Raw genomic sequence first — 23637 nt, forward strand, 5'->3', positions numbered from 1 at the left:
TGTCTGCTTTTTTGGAGGAATGTCTGTTGAGATCTTCGGAATTTTTTGATTGTGTTGGCTTTTTTTGATATAAAGATGCATGAGATGAAAAATATTTATTGTTGGAGTTCCCGTCATGGCGCAGTGGTTAATGAATCCGACTAGGAACCATGAGGTTGTGGGTTCCATCCCTGGCCTTGCTCAGTGGGTTAAGAATCCGGCTTTGCCGTGAGCTATGGTGTAGGTTGCAGATGTGGCTCGGATCCCACGTTGCTGTGGCTCTGGCGTAGGCCGGCATCTACAGCTCCGATTAGACACCTAGCCTTGGTATCTAATCAAGAAATTGCAAAAAGACCAAAAAAAAAAAAAATTACTGTTGAACATTGAAGATATATCATGAATGAGTTGCTCTTTCAAAAGCTGAACTGTGGTTCAGATCACATAGAATATAGTGATTAATGTCTAAGACTCCAGAATCAGGTTGCTAAAGTTTGAATGCTCCTTTTCACTAATAAACTTTGTAATTTGTGCAAAATTACTGCATATCTCAGATCATAATCAGTAAAAGCAGGATGTGGTATGCTTGATAACATGTGATATGTTTTAAAGTTGAACTGTGTCTGTCATAGAAGAGTCAATAAATCTTATAACAATTAGCGTTGGCTTTGTTAGTGGTGTTATTATTAAAGTTTTTAAAGGACAAAAAAAAAATGAATACTTGAAAATGACCTTCTTTGGAACTTCAGAAAGTCATATATCTTAGTTCTACAGCTTATCAATTAATAAATCGTATTAAAATTAACTAAAGCTTTTCAAGTTCCAACCACTATTTCATTGAAGTCTAAAGAGTAGCTTATTACTTGCTACTATATGACTGTATGTGAAACATTTTCCAAATTTCAAGTGGATAATGGAGAAAGAGAAGATATTTAGAGTGTTTTATAGATCCTTTGGGATTTTATTTGAAGGAATAATTAATTCAGTATTCACTTAACTATGTCCAGAACTTAAAATACTTTGATAGTTCTTGGATTTAATCAGGGCTCATTTGGCTGTACTACATTCAACTGTATTATGAAGTAGAGTATCTTTAAATTTCTAATTAGACAATAGTGCAGACAATTACCCTTTCAAAGCGTATATGAATACAGAATATGAATAGTTGATTCTAAGTATTCAAATCAAATTTTATTATCTGTAGAATAGACATTTATAAATAAATTAGACATGGCATTTCTTTTCATCTAAATGTTGTCTTTCTCTGTTGATATTTACTGTGTTTGAGATTACTTTTTTGAAATGAAAATACATAACTTTGTATCCAAAGAAATGTGCTGTGGATGTCATTTTCTTCTTTGTGAAAGGTTCCATCCCTCTATTTCCTATTCTAGAAAAGATGATATTAGAAAAAAAGGCATGGAAAATAGTTAATATATAAGTTCAAGTTTGTATTCTTTAATAAATTTTGAGATTTCTTTTGAGAAAGATAATGATTTGTTTCAGTGATAATTATTTCAAAAAGACTTTTCTCCTGGAAATATTTACAACTTTATAAAAACGGGTATTAATAGTTTCATATTTGTTAGTGAAAAATTAGTGCTTTTACTATAAACAGCCTACTAGATAAAGATTAAGAGAATGAGCTGGATAGCATTACACCTATATTAGCCATCAAGGTTCAGGTATACAGGGCCTGCCTAAGATTGAAGTTAAAATAGGAGAATTGAGAATCACTATTTGTCGTCAACAGCAGTCCTGTCCTAGGAAAGGGGCAAGAGCATGAAGAGACATCCCTTCCATACAGGGACTGATGAAAATAGAGCAGAAACACTGAGAAAAACCTTAGAGTAACCAACTCTCAAAGTAAAACGCCAAATACCATCAGCCAGCTGCTGGAGGAATTTGAAGCCTGAGGTTCCCTATATCAACTGCAAAATCCCACATCCAGCTCAGCTATTGCCTTAACACCTGTAAGAATGTCCAAAAAGAAGCAGCAGCATGCCCTTTTTAGGCATAAATTATATTTACCTCATGTGATACAGTATTAATATATTAATAATAACATATAGTAATTAGGAATAAATAAGCAAAAAGGTAAAAAGCATTTATGGATAAAATTTTAAGATTTTATAAATGATATGAAAGAGGGTATTCTTGAGTATAGAGATACCATTCAGTAAAATTTGAAAAACTTAATGTATAGCAGATTATAATTCTCCCCAAATTGATCTATAGATTCAGTGCAGTTGAATTAAAATCACAAATGTATTTTGTAATGTTTGACATGGCATTTGTAAAATTTCAGTGCAAATGTTCAAAAATAGGTGATACTGAATATGTCATTATAGTTGCTTGATAAAACAAAGATGGAATTGAGCAGAGGAAAAAAATGACCATTTATTTTTTATTGTTGCTGTTACTGTTGTCAGGTGAATGCATAGGGGAAAATGAAATTGGATTCTGACTTCACACAAAATATATTTTAAAATTTAAGGAAAATATATATACATGTATAAGTGAAATAAATGCTCAAAATGAAATATAGGAAACCATGTTTATAATGTTTACAAGGCCTTCTTTGTATAGTTAAAAATAAACCAAGAGTAAAAAATATTCATAAATCATCTAACATTGATTTACAGACTACTGTTTATAAAAAATTCTTTAGGGGAAATGAAAAGAAATGCCACAAGCTCTTCTGGAACATATTTAACTGTTGAAGGATTTGTTACTTTACAGAATATAAACAGAACATTTATGAATCAATAAGAAAAAGAGAACAAATACTGGAAAAATAGTGATAAGAATTCCAAAGTAAAGGAAGTGCATACTACTTATACATTTTGAGAGAAACATGTGTACATGAACACACACATATGTCTGTATCTATATCCATATCTACCTACCTATTGATGTATCTGTGTAATCATAGGTAATGTAGGGTGATCAGGGTAATGCAGAGTAAAACCTATGTTAGTAGAAGGTGTTATTTCTACTCACCAAATGAGCATCTTTTAGAAAACAGACATTAGTAACAGCACATGTGGAGTAGCAAGCACTCTTAGTCACTGCAGGTAGATTGTTAGTTGGTACTTCTTTGGAAATCGGAACACACTCATCCTAAAACCTAGGGATTCTCCTTCTAGATATTTGACCCAGAAAAGCCTTACGCCTTTGTTACAGCTGTAAACTTGAAACTACTTAAATATCCATTAATAGTAAAATGAATAATCTGACATTATTTAAAACAATGGGTAGTTCCTGTTGTGGCTCAGTGGGTTAAAACCTGACTAGTATCCATGAGGATGCAGGTTCAATCCCTGGCCTTCTCAGTGGGTTTAGGATCTGGTGTTGCTGTAAGCTGTGGTGTAGGTTGTGGGTGTGGCTTGGATCTGGTGTTGCTGTGGCTGTGGCATAGGCTTACAGCTGCAGCTCCAATTCAACCCCTAGCCTCGGAACTTCCATATGCCGCAGGTGCAGTCCTGAAAAGGAAACAAAATAATAATGGACTACTTTTTAAGAATAAAAATAAATTACAACTACATACATTTGAGTTAAAGAGATAAATTATGGAAACGTGCATGCAGATTCTATTTATGTAAGACAAAAATATGCAAAACAAATGGTGCCTTTTATTTAATGGTGCTTACTTTAAAAAAGGTAAAGTATTATTTGTAAAACATTTATGGACATCTTTACTTCTGCTGGATAGGGAGCGGGATGAGATTCAGGAAGGACAACAGTGTTTGCTGCAGTGTAGTAATCTGTTTCTTGGCCTGGATGCCACCATAATATTACTTTCATAAGGCTTTATTTTACCAATTTTACAGTGTACATGAACATTTTAATAGAGTCTATGTATGTATACTACATATTTTTAAAATTTAATTATGTTTGGTAATAATTTCATGCAATAATATATATTGCTCATATAGTATTGTATAAAAATATGTGTATAAATTTCATAAATTATACTTATTTGCATTTACCTCCTAATATTTTAACAGTGAATTCACATATCAATGTTTTTATACAATTTCAAGAATGTAATTTTTTTTTTTCAATGACTCTTGCAGCATTAGGAAGTTCCCAGGCTGAGGGTTGAATCGGAGCTACAGCTGAGGCCTACACCACATCTTGAGGCACTTCAGATTCTTGACCCACTAAGCAAGGCCAGGGATCAAACTCACATTGTCACAGAGACAACATCAGGTCCTTAACCCGCTGAGCCACCACCAGGATTCCACGTATATAGTTTAATATAAACACATATACTTAGTATTAAATGGTACTTAAATATAAAATACATGTCAAAGAAAAAATATAAATATTAGAAGCTATATGAAATTCTCTCACAGTTAATTTATAGCTATTGAGTGTGTGCCAAAGCTATTAGTATATATTGGTAAATAGGCATATATAGTTTAGGGCAAAAAGTTGGAAACCCAAAAATACTTGCCTCAAGATTTAAATATTAAAATAATTAGGTATATTTAATCTACAAGAGCATTTGAGGAAAACACTTTTAATGTTAGATATCATGTAATCATATTAATAAAGAGAAGTGTATGTCCATTATTTTCCTTGAGACATGGACAGATGTCATTTCAATTTAAGAAATATTTGAGTTTTAATTATATATACCTGTATTCCTCATAGCTTGGAAATGTGTGATTATTATTATTCATGTAAGCTATCTAGCATAAAATCGTCTAACATATTCATATTTTTCCTTTAATGAAATAGTCTAAAAGATAAAGGTTTAGCTAAAATTGCTCTATAAAAATAAATAAATTTGGGGCTCAAAAATCTGACATAGGCTTTAAAGACATTGCTAGAAATCGAAGCAGGATAAATCACATAGACTAACACATTAGGAAACTGCTATGTGAACTCCCACAAAAAATATGTTGTACTGACTTTCATGAAAGACATTATCTGGGCTTTGTGGGTGACAGTGTGGGGGTGGATAGAGGAAACAATTTTCCACCAATAAAATTGTTCCACAAGTGCTAAAGAATCCTTCTGGATATGGTGTTGTGATTTGACTATAAAAAATTTTTGGGTATGCGCAGGAATGCACACACATACCCACCCAGTCCTTCAGTTTTATTTCCTTAGATTGACACGTGGACAACAGTTGTTAGAAAATATATATGCTATGTGTCTGCAGTGCCAAACGAGAATACTTGCAAAAGGTAAACCTACATGCCATTTCACTAGTGGGAAAAATAGGGCTCTCACTTTATTCGGCTCCCATCTGTGCAGCTCTTCCCTAGCGTAGTAGCAGGATTGTGTTTACCACAAGCATGCCTAGTATAGTTATAGGATTCGGGTGATTGAATTTTGCATTTTGGTATTATTGCCAATACTTTTTTCCTGTGGTGAAAACTGAAATTGCTGTAAATTGTGTTTAATAAGGGAGTGTTTTCATGGGTGCAACTTGTGTAGAGAAGCTTTTGCACACAGCATATCTCCATTACTCTCTGAACCTCATCTTGTAACATTGCGCTTCCCACCTTGTCCTCTTGAGTTAGAAGCCCTGCTGGCAAAAGCAACTAATTACACTCTGTGCAGAGCTGGTTGCGAAAGGGTTATACAGTCTTCTCTCATAAGTAAAAAGTAGAAAAAAAAATCTCTCCAAAGGGCAGAATCAAGCGCAAAAATAGTTTTTATTAGCATTCTCCCCACCAACACATTCTTTTTAAATGCTTTTAGTTCTAAGGGAGAAAGCTTTAGAGTTTATAAAGTATGCAATATGGGATGTAACTATTTGGTAAATCTTAACATATCACTAAAAATTAATGAACCAGGTTGTAAAGGAAACAATATTTACTTTTTAGCAGTAGAGGTACACTTAGCAAAACGCACAATAGCAAATATACATGCGATAGTAATATTTGTTTGAAAAAAGAGTAATGATTTAAAATATGTTAAACTTACCACAAAAATGTAGCATTATATCTTATGGAAAGTTCTTTTAAAAAATAACTTGGAATATAGGTGATAAAAATAATTTGTGGTATTAACATGATATAAAATGAGATGTTTTTTACCCATGTAAGTAAAATACATGTATTCCTTTTTTTAATCAACTAGAGTGGGATACTGAAGCCATAGGCCAGTTTAGGCATGTGTGTGTGTGTATAAGCATATATAAATGCACCCCCACATGTACACATATGATGTTGATAGTTACTCTCATACAGGTAATATATACTTCTATATAATACAAGTTCTTTCTAAGTAAAACCTAGTATTTACTAGAAATACAATATTTCTAGTATGGGATCTTAAATGTTTTAAGAAGTTTCATAGTCTTGTGACCTGTGAAAATTCTTTTATGTATTTAAAATTATAATCATGTAAAGCAACCTAGATGGATTCACATATAATTTATCAAAAAAATCACAGGCAATATATTGATCTTTTTAAAATAACAAACCTATTTTTGAGCAGCAAATTTTGAATGAGGATTCTGAGGAAGCTGAAAAGTAATATACTTTTAAATGTAAACAGTGATTTTTTTAAATAACTAACATTATGCTTTAATGGATTGTTATACAAAATTAGGGCATTCAGAGATGTGATTTGAAAAGTGATATGGGATGAAAAACCTCTAGTATTCAGCAGTGAATGCTGTGCTCATTAAATTGCATAATCAAGTAATGTCAAGGATTTAAAGATTATTATGCAGCTGCTTCAGAATGAGTGTGGAAAATGAGTGAGGATTAGTTACTATTTACTCCTTTTTAACTCCTTTAAAACTTACGTACATTCAAGCTGGAGGTGGCAAGCAGGAGAGGAAGACAAAAATACTAAAGCCTGACCTGTCTTCCCTCTACATGGAAACTTCTCTTTTCATCTTAATCCAGCCTTCCTGTTTGGTTCATTTGAATTTGTTTCCTTTAGTATAAGGCTGTTTTTTCACTAAATGTGTGGTTGGCAGTTACTCCTCAGATTCAAACTCCAAAACATGGTTATTATAAGACATGAGGCCTCACATCCCAGAAGGTCACCACAAACCCACAGCACAAAACTATGCATACAGAGAGTGCAGACACAAAGGCATGAGATGTCATTTGACTGTCATCGTGTCTCCCCTGTCGCTTTACTAACTTTAGTGAACATTCTTTTTATTTCGCATCTGGTGAGCCCTATTAATGAAAATAGTATCATTTTAAACACACAGCAAAATTACTTTTCTATTTGCAACCATAAAAATAGTGGTCACAGTATGCCTCAGCCACTCAGTACTTGAACACCTTTGCTCCAAAACCTTTATTACGCACATTTACGGAAAGGCAGATTGGAGACAAGGTTGACATCCCCCCCCCCACTTCTTCCTGAGGATTCCTGGATGCCAGAAATTAGCTGCAAATAACTTCAGCTGTTTGAAGAAGGTTGTATTAGATGAGAAAAGAATTTGTGTACTCTGGAATGTAAGTTCTGCATGAGCAAGGGTTATGTCTGTCTTCTTTAATGTGGTCAGCTTTGTGCATAACCTGTTACATGGGTTACAGTTGTCATTCAGTACATATTTATCATCTAAATAATAAGTGATGATATTAGGAATGTTATTTTAGTGACAATAGCTTATTTCTCTCTCTCTCTCTTTTTTTTTTTTTTTTTTCTTTTTAGGGTTGCACCTGCAGCATATGGAAATTCCCGGGCTAGGGAACAGATCACAGGTGCAGCTGCTGGCCTGCACCACAGCCACAGCAACAAACAATCTGAGCCAGCATCTGTGACCTTGGAGGGATCAAACCCTCATCCTCATGGATACTAGTTGGGTTCTTAACCTGCAGAGCCAAAATATTGGGAGCTCCAATATCTAATTACTTGAGACTGTTTTTAGCATAACATTCTCATTGTTACTGCTGATGGTAGCAAATAACAGCAGAATATTTTAACAAATATTATCACCACCCATGGACAGTAAGCTGTGTTATTGCCTTCAGTTGATCGAAGACTGATGACTCTACCCGTATATAGACTATGACTTGAAGTGTGTAAAAAGCGCAGATGTGATGATTCCATGTACTTCCTTTAATTTGACCATGCTTTTTGCGTCTCATTTAATGGATTTAGCAAATATCTATAGTATATATGTAGAATTACATGTTAATTCAGGTTTTTTTTTTCTTTTTATTTTATGGCCATACCTATGATATAGGGAAGTTCCAAGCCAGGGACTGAATCCAAGAGACAGCTGCAACCTATGCCATGGCACCACCAGATCCTTTAACCTGCTATACCACAGCAGGAACTTCTTAATCCAGTTTTTTATACAGGCCGAAATAAAAACCGACTAAACATTTTTGAAACTACTGTCCTTAACAGACTGATGTCTATATAACTCTACAGGCTATTATTTATGTTAATATGAAAAAATAAAATGAAAATAATTATTAACAATTAAAATAGTATAAGTTAAAATGGGTAGAAAATTGGCATCAAATATAAGTTTATTGTAAATTCAAATCACACTATTAGAATTCATTACTGGAGTTCCCGTCATGGCACAGTGGTTAACGAACTCGACTAGGAACCATGCGGTTGTGGGTTCGGGCCCTGCCCCTGCTCATTGGGGTAACGATCCGGCGTTGCCATGAGCTGTGGTGTAGGTCGCAGACGCGGCTCGGATCCCGCATTGCTGTGGCTCTGGCGTAGGACGGTGGCTGCAGCTCTGATTAGACCCCTTGCCTGTGAACCTCTATATGCCGCAGGAGCGGCCCAAAGAAATAGCAAAAAGAAAAAAAAAATAAAAAAATAAAAATAGAATTCATTACTGTCCCTTTTGTTATTATTTTATCCCATGACACGTTTGTTTTATATTCTGTGATACATTTTAAAAACCTCAGTAAGAGAGATTTTATTCTGATACTGTATTCTAGCAACTATTCTAAAATCTGAAATCTAAAACATGTATCAAATGACATAATTTTAAAAAAAGGTAAAGGACTTCTGGTTTCAGGTCCAACATGCAAAGAGCTTAAAAGTTATCACTCCTGTTCTTACAACAGCAATAACAAAACGAAATGTATTAAAATGAAGAACTTTCTTGAACCATCAGATAGACGAAGTTTCAGGACAAACCACCACCCTGAAATCTGAAGAGAGAGTAAATACTGAGAATCACAGCCAAGATCTGTATCTCTGGATGAGAAGCCCTTTGGAAATATAAGTGGTAGCAACTTGTGAATGACAATTTTGATGAGCTGTTGGAGGCAGAGCACAAACAAGGTTGAGAATGAGAAACCCCTGGGGACCACAGTTTTGGGAGGTGACATTTATGGATTTTACCTCCAGAAATCCCACCAGGTTCTCAAGGTGAAGAGCCAGTAGAAATCCTCTTGTGGTTTCGTAGATGGAGAGAAATATAAAACTTCATGTTAAAGACCTTATTGCCTTAGTTCCTGTTACCCATATATCATAGCTGTATTTTACCAGAATACTGCAATGCATGCTAAAAGGCAAGAAAAATCATAGTCTAAAGAGATAAAAGATATACAGGAGAAAAGCTACATCAACTTTGATTCATTAATGAGATTTTAGCTTCTAACATCAAAAAGTCATCTGTGGAAGAAAACATTGAGAAGTTGTTCTTATTGATAGTAAATAAGTATGTGCTTTGAGAAAGACACTGTTGAAATAACACCACCACAAGGCAAACTGGGAGAAGATATTTTCAAAACACATACTGATAATTTGTAGCCAAAATATGTAAAGAATTCTTAAAAACCCATGAAAAAGATAAAAAAAGTTTAAAAATGGGCAAAATATCTGAACTGACATTTCAGGTTAATATTTACCCAACTGATTGGAAAAATTACTTCCCAAGAAAACTTTTATGTGAATCTTTATGGAAGTTTTATCCATAATCAACACACAAACTGGAAGCAACCAGTATGTCCTCTAATAGGTGTTGAATGGTTAAACAGATATGGGTGTCTCAATATAATGGAATGTTTTTCTTTGATAGAATGGAATGAGCTGTTAAACCATGAAAAAATAGGGATGAATTTTAAAGGCATATTGCTATATAAGAGATGCTAGTAATAAAAGGATACATGCTGTATGATTCTAATTATATGACATTCTGGAAAATCCATAATTATAGTCTGTGGAAACATCGCTAGTTTCTTGGGTTTCAGCAGGAAGGAGAAAGTTGAACAATTGAACTACAGGATTATTTTTAGGACAGTCAAACTTTTTTTTTTTATATAATTACTTAATGGTGAATACATGTGACTATATATTTGCCGAAACACATAGAAATTTACTGCTCAGAACGAACCCTATATATGCAGACATGAAATTCATGGGGTAGGTCAGGCATCCCAGGATGAAATGAAAAAGTGACAAACTCTCTTAACTCATTACAAATGCGGGTAGCAATCTCACAGAAGGAGGGGTGAAGGAAAAAAAGCTGAGCTAATTAACTTTGAGATGATTAGAGCCTGTATATAAGCACTGTACTTTAAATGATAAATTTGTCTTTGTTGGTAGTACATGTTAACAATTCTGATACTGCTGCATATGTACAGTGGATTTAAAATTTAAGTTAATGGGTGGCTTGTGGTAGGTGTCAAGATTATCATGATTGGAATTGGAGTTGACAGAGAAACAGATCTGCTTACTTGGAACAGATGGGAGAGAGACAGAGTAAGGTGATAGAGAAGAAGGAATCAGTATAAAATCATCTGCAGCTAATGCAGATACAAATTGTTCCATACATAGAAATATTTATCAATATGTGTATATACATGAGTCAGTAAATACATGTATATTCCTTGCCTTGCCAGCTTAGATAGCTAAGAAACAAGAACACCTCAATAACAATGAGCGCCCTTAATATCCAGATATTGGTTCCTTTCCTTTTTTTCTTTTTCTTTTCTTTTCTTCTTTTTTTTTTTTTTTTTTTGGTCTTTTTAGGGCCACACTTGTGGCATATGAAAGTTCCCAGACTGGGGGTTGAATCTGAGCTACAGCAGCAAGGGATCTGAGCTGTGTCTGTGACCTACACCATACATAGCTCAGGGCAAAGCTGGATCCTTAACCCACTGCGTGAGGCCAGGGATCAAACCTACATTCTCATGGGTCCTATGCATGTTCGTTACCGCTGAGCCACAATGGGAACTCCCCAGATAATGGTTTCTTAATACCACTCTCCAGTAAAACAAATGAGAAGTCTTTGGAAAATGGATGATTGTAGAATGGGGTGGGAAATATATATATTAGTCTAGAGCATTTGATAATTTCAGAAAATAGGTTCTCAAAAAAAAAATTCCACAATGACGGGAGTATGACAGAAGGACATAGGACTGTACTAAAATGTTCCCAGTGTCCAAAGTTGGACAATTTGAACAACAACATGAAGTGGTACTGATTATAACCTAAAGTTTAAAGTAAATATTTATGAATCCATACTGCTATAAATAATTGGTTAATAGAGAAGAGACAAATCTCTGCAGAAAATTTCCAGTTAATTTATGCAGATACTCCACCCTCAAGGTAGCAAAGAATAACTCCCATCCCATGTGTGAGCTGTGCATGGTAATTTCATTCTCAAGAGTACAATATGATAAGAAACTTTATTAAATGCAGTAACTTTGTAGTGAAGAGACGTAACTAACACTACTTCTGCCGCTTGATGCAGGTTAACATTGAAAGTGATAAGTCATGGCTGGCCCTTCACGCCTATGGTCTTTGATGAGAAACCCATAAACCAAGGCTAATCATGAAAAAAAAAAAAAAATGGAGAAATTCCAATTAAGGAACATTTTACAAAATACCTGACCAGTACACCTCAAAGCTGTCAAGGCCATCAAAATCAAGAAAATCTAAAAAGCTGTTACATGAGGAACTTAAAGAGACATGAAAAACATGTGAAATATGGTGTCTTCGATGAGATCCTAAAACAGGCAAAGAAAATTAGGTAAAAACTAAAGAAATCTGAATAAATTATATAATTCAGTTAATGTATCAATACTGGTTCCTTAATTGTGATGAGTATGTCATATTAATATTTTAATAATGGAGAAATTAGTTGAGTGGCTACTCTGTAAAATATCTACAATTATTCTGTAAATTTAAAATTTTCTAAAATATAAATTTATTTATATAGAATTCCCTATCTTTTTAATAAAATTAGGAAATAGTTTTGTAATTTTAATATTTTGAATGTTTTGCATACATTAGTGACAAATTAAGCAACGTACATGACTTCTAGATTTCTGTAAGTTGACTTTTGAATATGGGTACTTTCCCAATTTTCTTATTATGGCAACATCAGTATTTATTTACTTTTTAAAAAATATCAAGTATTTCTTTGATAGCATACTGTTAATTAGGATGTTCTGGAAAATTTCAACTAATGGTAGCTTTAGTGTATTTTGCCAGTAAAATTGAATTTGAAATTATTGGGATAGTAAAAACTTCTTAGAAGCATATTAAAACATTGAGAATGATACCTTGGTAGTGTAGTCATAGTTAAAATGAAGGCTTGGTGGTTCTCAGAGCCTACCTGGAGAGCATCAGCTCCTTGTTTAATAATCACTCTTTTTTATTTCATACGTTTTGACATTGACATGATGATTCCACATGTGGCATATTTCATCAAACCAACTACGTGATTCGGCGTTGATACTGTTTTGAAAACTGTGAAGTTGATCATGTTGTTAACGTTACCTGGGCTCACTGGCATATCCACCTGTAGAGGTAGCTCCCCGCTGGAGAACTTCGGCGCCTTTCTAAGGGCCTTTTTGTATTACTCATAGCCTGTTGAATTTTGAAACTAGGCTAGAGAACTAGAAGCATTTTTAATAGTTTTATGTCCCTTGTGTGTTTTGCATACCAATTTCAAGAGAATGAATGAGAGCTTCCCTAATAAACAATGCTTCTTCACTCCACTGGTGCTAAAGAGTGGTTTGACCTTGCTCTTTTAAGCAGAGTATATAGCCAGCTATCATTCTTTTTTTTTTTTAATATATATTTATTAAAGCAGAGATAGAATGCCATATCCATAAAGTATTGTGGTGGATCTTAAACAGTATTTTATTTTATTATTTTATTTTTTTTGTCTTTTTGCCATTTCTTGGGCCACTCCTGAGGCACATGGAGGTTCCCAGGCTAGGGGTCTAATCGGAGCTGTAGCCACCGGCCTACACCAGAGCCACAGCAACGCGGGATCCAAGCCGCGTCTGCAACCTACACCACAGCTCACGGCAATGCCGGATCGTTAACCCACTGAGCAAGGGCAGGGATCGAACCTGCAACCTCATGGTTCCTAGTCGGATTCGTTAACCACTGTGCCACGACGGGAACTCTGCCAGCTATCATTAAGAATAATTTTATTTTCTTATCAAATTTGCTGCTTCACAGTGTGTTTAGTGAAAATAAAATCCCTGCTCTGAATTCCTAATTGTTTGTTGTTTTTAACTCTCTTATATCATATCAGGCTTTGCCTTCTGTACAATTTTTTCTCATTTGTTTGATTTTAAGCTTTCTTACTGAATTGTTTCCAAAATCTTAGCGGAATAGTTCATATATATATATATATATATATATATATATATATATATATATATATTTATTTATTTATTTTACTTTGTCACAGAGTGCCTAACACAGTGATTCAATATAATTATTAGAATTTTTGTCTGGCTGAAAAACACCATATAAATATATTGATATTTCCAGGTTTTTCCATAGATGAAGGTATAGTATGCCTTGATGGAAAGAGTACTAAACTAGAAATGTTTGTTCTAGATTTTCTATCACTGGCTGAGGAAGACAACAAAGTAGGAAGTAAAGAAGGGTTAAAGTGCTTGGTCTCTAAAGCTCTTTCACAGATTAAGTTTATATCACACATCCCAGATTTCATTGGTGCCTTCACAACAGACCAACATTTTAAAAAACCCTGTGAAATAATTTTCTAGAAGCTCTCCATTCAGTTAGTTGGCAATAGTGAAGGAAATACTGTTTTCATGATTATCACAGTCAGCTTTCTCACCAATCTGGGAGAAGATCCAATAAAGTTGGCTATTGGTATATAATTTTAACATTTTTTTCCACTCTCCATAGTAAAATAAACCTCTTCATATTCACCCAAATTTCTGCCCTATAATAACAAGAAATCATTCCAAATGTGTCTTTTGGCCTTGAGCGTGGACTTGGCATCCTTCCCTTTGAAAGTGTGTTATTATGTCTATATGAAATTCATCGTTTTCTCATATACATTTATATTTTTTAACTTTGAAAATTGGCTCAAACATTTTTTGAACCGTGAAAGAACATCTTCTTGAAAATGTTAAATTTTAAGATTTACATTGGAGTGTTTAGTGTTTTGACAACAAACTTGATGACATATGTTATTATTGTCACTTTAGAGTTAAAATATTATTTAATATCTTTCATAACTGATTTAAAAGCTACATCTAACACAAGCCTTATTGATATATAAACTATTTAAACTACTTTATTTTTATCCAGAAATATATCAAGCTGTTTCTTTATGACATATATAGCAGACAGCAGTTTTGAAAACCAGAGACATCATTTGGATTGGAAGCGTCTTGCCACAATTTTCTATATGTATTTATTTTAATTGAGGAATTATGATGTTTATTTTTTATGTGGTGCTTTCATAAAGCTTGTGTACCTGCAAAAGGAGTATTATTCCAATAATGAAGTTTAAGTGATCTCTTAAGATTGTGTTTACCTACCTCTTAAATGACTTAATACTAATTTAAAAATGCTTTTAAGTAGTTTAACAATTTTTTAAGTAACATTTTTCTGACAAAACAGTTTGTTGTTTATAATGAAATCAAACTCTCTTGAATCAGAGTTGTCAGTTCTAATAGGATTACATTTTTCTCAAATCATTTATAAGTACCTATTTTCATGGAAATCAGTAATCGTGAATAGATAACTGGGCTGAAGCTCTTATCTTTAGTGTTAGAATAAACGAGAAACTCATTTATTTAAGAACAAAATATAGTTTGTTAATCCTATTGAATTCTTTTTCAAAGTCCGGGTTCACATTTTAAAGAAACCTACGATTTCTTACATTCTTTTGCCTTAAGCTGCCTATGAGGTTTCAATCATTGAATCTATTGATGGAGTCTTTGAAGTACTAATATTTCCAATTTCTTAAATTCTGCAGGTACTTGTATTTATGCTCTTCTGTCCAGGTAATGATGTATAATATGAAGTACTATCAGTTTTAATAAACCTATCAAGAATATTTTACCTTGAATAAAACAAGTAAAAAAGGTAACTAATTTTTATTTGGTAAAACCTCTTCGAAATTACAAATAAGCAAAAATGGTTTTCTTTTAGGAAATAACTGAATGAAATTTCTTTCATAAGATTTTAATTTATGATATTAATATGAATTCCAAGGCCTATCATTGATGCTTCCTTTTTGAATATATTCTCACATATTTATATACTTATTATTATTATTTTTTTGCTGTGCCCATGGCATGTGGAAGTTCCTGGGCCAGGGAGCTAACCCACACCACACTTGTGACCTGTACCAGAGCTGTAGCAACACAGGATCCTTAATCCACTGTACCACATCGGAATTTCATCTATAGTGATTTTTCAAACTCATTTTCCACTGAAAACATCTTTCAAGATGTATTTATTATGATTTTTAAATTTTAAGTTATGATAAAATACCCATAACATAAAATTACCTTCTTAATCATTTTTAATACGCAGTTCAGTCATGTTAAGTACGTTTAGATTGTTATGCAGCCAGTCTCTAGAACACATTTCATCTTGCAAAACTAAAATTCTGTTTGTATGTGTAAATATTCTCTTTATCTATATCTATCTTTTTTCTCTCTCTACATATACATATATAATTTTTACATATACACATATTTCATATATACATATATATTTCTCATAGAGTTTGAAGGGAGAGATGGAGAGATACATGCTTAAAGTGTTAACAATGGTGGAATTTATGCATTTTGTTCTTTATATTCAGATGCTTCTACAGTGAATGCATAACTCTTTCATGTTAAAAGAAGCAAAACAACTTATGTTTAGACAGCTACATTATTGACCCAGGAAACTTAATGCTTTTAAATTCTGTTATTTTAAGATGAAATGGTAATAAATAATAACAGCAGGTATCTCAAAACTCAGAAACATGACATGTTTCTTCATATTATTTACTTTGTCACACACAATACAGCACGTATGTTCAATGCTTTGATTCTAGCAATAAGTTGGCCTACACTTAGGAAAATGTTTAGAATGTTTCACCTCTGGTTTGTTCTTTTCTTTTCTTTCTTTTTTCCCATCAGTGATCAATGACATCCAGTGTTTGTTTTGGGACTTTTTGATTGTAGTAAAATATACAGAGCATACACTTGAACTATTTTAAGTGTGCACTTCAGTGGTATTAGTATAATCACATTATACAATCGTCACCACTGTTCATCTCCAGAATTTTTCTTTTCCCACACTGAAACTCCATACCTGTTAAATTATGACTCCTAATTCCCTCAGTGTCTAACAGCCATCATTCTACTTTCTATCTCAATGAATTTGACTAATTTAGGAATCCCACATAAGTAGAATCATACAGAATGTTTTCTTTTGTGCCTGCCTCATTTCACTTAGTATAATGTCTTCAGAGTTCATCCATGTTAAAGCATGTGTTAGGATGTCCTCCCCTTTATGTCTGATTAATATCCCACTGTGTGTGTGTGTGTGTGTGTGAACATTTTGTTTATCCATCTTTTGATGGGTACTTGGATTGCTTCAATCTCTGGGCTATTTTGAGTAATGCTCCTATGAATATGAGTGCACACATAGCTGTTTGCGTCCCTTTAAGTTCTTTTGGGTATATATCCAGAAATAAAATGATAGATGATATGGTAATTCTATTTTTAATTTTTTAAAGATCTGCCATACTGTTTTCATAGCTGTTGCATCATTTTACATCCATATTAGCAGTGCACAAGGATTTTAATTTCTCTATATTCTTCCTGACACTTGTTATTTCTGTTTTTCTGATGGTAGCCACCTCAAAGCGTGTAAGGCACTATCTCATTGTGGCTTTGATTTACATTTCCTTAATGATTAATGATGTTAAACATCTTTTCATGTGCTTATTGACTGCATATCTTTTTTAGAGAAATGTCTATTCAAGGTCTTTCCCTAATTTTTTAGTTCTGTTGTATACTTTTTTTGAGAAGTAGAAGTTTGTTTTCTGTATTCTGTATATTAACCTCTTACCAGATAAATGATTTACAAATATTTTCTACCATTACATGAGTTGTTTTTATTTCCTGTTGATTGTATGATTTTTTTTTTCTTTTGTCTTTTGAGGGCCACACCCATGGCACATGGAGGTTCCCAGGCTAAACTGGCGAATCTGAGCTGTAGCCGCCAGCCAACGCCAGAGCCACAGCAACGCCAGATCCAAGCCGCATCTGCAACCTACACCACACCTCATGGCAATGCCAGATCCTTAACCCACTGAGTGAGGCTAGAGATCAAACCCACAACCTCATGGTTCCTAGTCGGATTCGTTTCCACTGTGCCATGATGAGAAATCCGATTGTGTGATTTGATGCACAGAATTTTAAATTTTGGTGAGTCCAATTTATCTGTTTTTTCAACTTTCCTTCGGATGCTTTCAGAATCATATCTGAGAAATCACTGACTAATCCAATATCATGAAGCTCCCCCCTAAGTTTTTTTTCTGAGAGGTTTATAGCCATGGTTTTTACATTTATGCATTTGACCCATTTTGAGTTAATTTTTGTAAATGGTATACGATATTTGCTCCTCTTCATTCTTTTGCATGTGGACATCTAGTTTTCCCAACACCATCTGTTAAAAAAGATGGCAACTTTCCTTCCATAAAGAATTTCTTTTCTTTGTGGAATGATCTAGGTACACTTGTCAAAAATCTTTTCATCAGGAGTTCCCACTGTGGCACAGCAGAAACAAAACCAACTACTATCCATGAGGATTCCGGTTTGATCTAGCCTAACTCGGTTAAGGAACTGGCATTCCTGTGAGCTGTGGCGTAGATTGCAGATGTGGCTTGGATCCCATGTTGCTGTGGTGTAGGCCAGCAGCTGTATCTCTGATTTGACCCCTAGCCTGGCAACTTGCATATGCTATTGTGTGGCCATAAAAAGCCAAAAAAAAAAAACAAAAAAAACCCAGTAATGATAATGATAATAATGATACTCCTCTTTTGATCATATACGTGAGAGTATATTTCTGTGCTGTATATGCTATTCTACTGTTCTAATGTCTGACTTTATACCAGTACTGTGCTATTCTGATGACCGGCTTTATAGGAAGTTTTTTCATTTGTTCGTTTTTTTAGGGCCACATTCATGGCATGTGGAGGTTCCCAGGCTAGGGACTGAATCGGAGCTGTAGCGCCGGCCTACACCACAGCCACAGCAATGCAGGATCCAAGCTGCATCTGCAACCTAAGCCACATCTCATGGCAATGCTGGATACTTAACCCACTGAGTGAGGCCAGGGATCGAACCTGCAACCTCATGGTTCCTAGTCGGATTTGTTTCTGTTGCACCACAATAGGAGCTCCATGTAGTAGGCTTTGAAATTAGAATACATGAGATCTCCAATTTTGATTTTTATTTTCAAGACTGTTTTGGCTATTCAAGGTCCCTTGAATTTTTATATGAATTTCAGGGTAGATTTTTCTATTTGCTAATGGAAATGCCAATGAAATTTTGACAGGGATTACATAGAATCTATAGATTGCTTTTGGTAGTATTGCCATATTCACAAAATTAAGTATACCAATCCATGTACACAAGATGTCTTTCCATTGATGTGCTTCTTCTTATAGCTTTTAGTGTGCATGTCTTTTTCCTTATTGGTTAAATTTATTCCTAAGTTAAATATTTATTATATGTTATAATGTAAATCTGTTTCCCTCCATATAATACTGTCAGTTAAAAAGAGATCCAAAATCTTTCTAGTAGATAATATCTGCTAGACTTGCTTGTTTTATTAATAAATAAGATACTATGTCTGTGTTTATTATTTCTTAATTTTATCCTGTTGCAACATTCCCCATGTTGTAAGGTCAGCCATCCTAGTAATTTTTTTAAGGATAAATAAGTTATTAAATTTAAACATTTATAAATGTGGAGCTGATTTTCTTGTAACATAAGCCACAGTTTAGACTGCTACAGATGTTATAAAATCACACTAAAAATAATGAATCATTTAAAAAAAAAATCCTATAGAGTAGCAAGAGGAGTAAATCTATAAATTGTAAAATTAATTTTGCTGTAAATTTAGGCTTTTTAATATTTTAATTGAAATTGTAACTTGGGGATAAAAGTATTTTACAGTAGAGTTTGCAGAGAACCATGTATTCAACTAGAAAAAAAGTTAAAAAGTCAATTTATATGTAGACCTACATCACAGCTATGCAATGCAAATCAAATTGAATTTTGTTCCACGGCTTAGTTTTGCATCATGTTAATTGAAGAGAATATGAAAATGAGAGTCTATCGGTTGGAGAAAAATTTAGAATATTTCTAGTTTCAAGATATTTTTTAAAATAGCAGAGGATTAGAAAGAAGGAGGATAGGGGAGAAATGGAGAAATACTTCAGAAGAGTCAAGAGAATGGAAGTAGAAAAAGAAATAGGTATTTAAGAATAAATGGGAAGGGGAAGGAAAAATAGAGAAACAGTGAAAATAAGTAGAAGGATATAAATGAAAATATCAGGAAAAAAGCAGATGGCAGAAGAACTGAGAATAAAATATCCATATCCAACTCTAAAGACATAGACAGGCCTATGGAGAATGACAAACAGGAGTACATCATTGAGGAAGGGAGAGAGAAGATAGGAGAAGGGGAGGGAAGGAAGAAAGTATTCCAAAAGGGATCTGCCTTCACTGAGGTGGTGACCAAACCATCACATCAGAGATAAGCATTAGCTCTGAGGACACAATTGATTGACTAAGGGAAATCAGGATGCTTTGAAAGAGAAAATAATATCTAACAATAACATTCCATGATATAAAGGAGTTTTCTAGCCACATAGTTCACACAGTGAAAAATTTAGGTAAAAGAGGAAGCATGCATAGAAGATTTCTAGGTCAAATCCAATAATGTGGTATATGAGTCTTGTTTTCTTTAGGTTGCTGTCGATCAGGCTGAGAGTCTCTTGAGAAAGCTATGTGTCAGATCTTGCTATTGGAAAAGGTCACTTCGAGGATGTACCACTCAGTTGACCTATGAGCTGGACCCCAGCAATTAGTGGCTCCTCACCCATCCCTGTCTTTGAAATTTACGTTCTGCCCACTGTTCCCACAGTGGGACCTACTTTCAAGGACACAGCTTGGAGAGAGCAATGGGTTGTAGAATCATCTGGACAGTACCTCTGACTGAACATGGTTAGGGCTTCTGTACACTTGAAAGCTTCATGTTGCAGAGATCTACTGTCTTGCAGCTGCCAAGACAAGTCTCACTTGTAAGGTCTCTTGCTTGTTAAACCTGCCCCCTAGCGATCTGTGGCAGTCTGCCTCTTTCTCCCATCTCTCTTTGCCCTCTGTGTATAGGGAGTCACTTTCAGATTCCACCTGGGAAGCTCCTGAGTTTTTGAGCCAACACTTCCAGATCATTTTAAGGATTTGGGGCATTATTCTTCAGGTGATGTTGAGTAAATAAGTTATTGTAAGCAGGAGAGTGATGTATATGCTTACTTTAGGAAGTGAACTGGCAGCTATGTAAGAGGTATTGATGGACAAAGTTACTTGAAACAGGAAAATCACATAAAAGGATTCTTGCCCTTATTTTGGTAAGAGTTGATGAAACCTAGAGATAATAACATAAAAGTTATAAATAGCAAAAGATATTTAAAGAGGGTAGAACTAATGGATAACAAACTAGATATTAGAGGTATAAGGAATAAGGGGTTAAGATTATGATTTCTCTGTATCTAGCTTGGCTAACTAGGTGATGGTCATACTTTTCATCTGACTAGCATGACGTGAAGAGTTATCTTTTAGGGTTCTGTCATGGCTCAGCAAAAAAGAATCTGGCTAGTATTCTAGTCAGAATGAGGATGCAGGTTTGATCCCTGGCCTCGCTCAGTGGGTTAAGGATCCGGCGTTGCCATGAGCTGTGGTGTAGGCCATAGACGTGGCTCGGTTTTGGCTTTGATGTGGCTGTGGCGTGGGCTGGGCCCTGCAGCTCTGATTCGACCTGTAGCCTGGGAAACTCGTATGCTGTGGGTATGGCCCTAAAAAGACAAAAAAAAAAAAAAAAAAAAAAAAAAGAAAAAGAGTGATCCTTCCATAAATCTTTCCCAATTAGGATCCCTCAGAGATAAAGTCTACGCTCCTTTATATACCATAAACTCTCGTTATCTCTTCAGACACATTTTTCTGCATGCCCTTCACACCTCACTCTATGTCGAGCCCTACCGAACTACTTCACTTGTCCAAATGCGGTATGCATATTTCCCTTGGGGCTTTGTTCTCATTGCCTGGAGAGTTCCTTATCCTATTAACCAAGGCTTACTTGGCCTTTTCTAAATGTTACTTCCTACAAGAGACACTTACTAATACTTCAAGAATAGTTTAGGTATCACTCATGTGTAAATTGCATAGTTCTGAATTTATCACTGCAATGCAGTATTAGTAAAAGATAGATATCTTAAATTCTTAAAGTGTGTGCCTATAGTAATTATCTGTTACATAAGCTGGGATGCTCAGTGTACATTTATGCAATGTAGTAGGATTTTCCATCGACTCTTATTACTTCTTAGATATATTAACTTAAATCTTTTTTTTTCATTTGCTTTATGTATATCCAACGCTAAACGCCTTGGTGTTTTTTTAAATGGCAATTGGGAGGGATAAACAGCACTCTTCCTTTCTTTCCTCCTCCCTTTCCTCTCCTCCTTCTCTCCTGCTTTTCTCTCATGGTCTTTGAACATCTGCTGGATAACTATAGTCCCCTACTGGTTTGCTCAAGCTACTTCTTTCGAATTTCTCTCTGTTTTCCCCCAGCAACAGTTGAGACTTGTGAAGAGGAGAAGGGCTGGAGGCATTTGCTATGTGGTGTTTTGTTCTGCTTCTCCTTTTTTTTTTTTTCTCCCCACCTTCCTGAGTAAAGTGATCAGCTATAGCTACAGGGTGGATGGAGGAAAAATAAAAATTTTCATTTGCTTTTTCTGTTGCCTGCCAGGTGATTTTATTGTCATTGCCTCCCTCACAATGTATATATCCCTTCTTGTTGTGGAATCTTGTGGTGATTATCCATCAAATAATTAGACATGGAACATTATAGCATGCCATGTGGAAAGGTATAGAAAGGTAAAATCGGGTATTTTAGCCAGCATTTTTTAAGATGTAGATATACGCATGGATTATGATGCTTTTTATTTTTTATTTTTTTATATTTATTTATTTATTTAATTTTTTTAATAGTTATTTCCCCAATGCTTTTTAAAATACTCTTCCTGAAGATATAAACACTGTTTCCTATAGATAATCCAAATAAAGAAATGGAACTGAAAACTTTGATAACACTTCTTCCTGTTCTATGTGTTTCCAATATTCTAAATAGTGTTCTAAGTTTCAAATCCAGAATACTATTAAATATCTCAAATAATTTTCTAGTTTAGGGGAAGAGTGTTGTATCGCTACATATTATTCCCTGAAATAGAATTTTAAAATGACTTGTTTTTATTTAGAAGGGAATAATTTATGAAACCAGAAGGATATTCAGAGTCAGTATTTATGTCTGCGGCCACATATTAGGAATCTAGATTCTCCTTGTTTACTTTTATATAACTCCTCATTTTAAACTATAGTTTAAATTGATACACTTCGTATAGTACTGCATTATAATAAGTAATTATTAGTAGGAATACAATTATTTGTATTGAGGTACTGCAATTTAAAACAAAATGCTCTATATATTATAAGATGCAATAAAACCGCTTGAAGATGTAAAGAGGAAATTTCCTATACATAAATGATGTTAAAACTGCAAAAAGGGATATGATTTAATATGTTAGCTGAAAACTTTAAATGTTTCTCAGATAGAAATGTATATAGCATGATAGTATGGATTCTAGACTGCAGTTTGAAAGAAAGCAATAGTGAAAATGAATTTCATGCCAGTAGACACTTTAAAAACTAGATTTAGCAGCAGTCACATTAGCTTAGATAATGGGAGAATTTTTCTTCATTGAAAATGCTCTGTGTCGCTTAAGAAGAACTTACTGAGGCAGTCTGCCATCTAGCTTTTTCACAGAAAAACAGGCTTACAGACTGCAGATGAGAGAGTCTGGAGCAGAGACAATTTTAACTTAGCCATTCCTAATTTATCTCAAGCATATTCAATTCATCTTTACTGCTCTATGCACACAGGAACACCAGATTGCCATCCCTGGGGAACAGAATGCAACCGGGGATCTAGAGAGCTGTCACATTCCAAGAAATATTTAAATTGTGCTGATTTTCTTCTGGAGAACTGAGCCCAGGGAATGAAACTCTCCATCAAGTCATAGCTTTGCGGGCAATAGATCAGAGGATATTGCCAGTTTTCTAATGGATTATTGTTATCGGGCAGGTTTTCTCTGAAGGTACGTAGTTATTTTCTCAATTC

At 34.4% G+C, this 23637-nt stretch overlaps 1 protein-coding gene and 1 long non-coding RNA gene across 15 annotated transcripts in view; both read left to right on the top strand.

The window, feature by feature from the left end:
- LOC146403595 (uncharacterized) overlaps positions 1-23637 on the top strand; it is a 97607-nt gene that overhangs the window by 70408 nt on the left and 3562 nt on the right. The window contains exons 3-4 of one of the 2 annotated variants that reach the window (XR_014845494.1): positions 11642-11920; positions 23400-23614. The exons of the other annotated variant lie outside the window; for it this stretch is intronic. This is a non-coding gene — a long non-coding RNA (uncharacterized LOC146403595). Of the gene's footprint in view, positions 1-11641; positions 11921-23399; positions 23615-23637 lie in introns of those variants that run through there. 2 annotated transcript variants of the gene reach the window in all.
- Positions 23305-23637, top strand: part of MGAT4C (MGAT4 family member C) — a 731126-nt gene continuing 730793 nt past the window's right edge. For 11 of the 13 annotated variants that reach the window (XM_085024832.1, XM_085024824.1, XM_085024827.1 and 8 more), the window contains exon 1: positions 23305-23614. The gene's annotated coding sequence lies outside the window, so the exon portion shown is untranslated. 13 annotated transcript variants of the gene reach the window in all.

Source organism: Sus scrofa, chromosome 5 (assembly GCF_054392235.1).
Source record: "Sus scrofa isolate SSC_HxYL_T2T_F1_AM1 chromosome 5, Sscrofa_HxYL_maternal_Yorkshire_Landrace_v2.0, whole genome shotgun sequence".
Taxonomy (NCBI): domain Eukaryota; kingdom Metazoa; phylum Chordata; class Mammalia; order Artiodactyla; family Suidae; genus Sus; species Sus scrofa.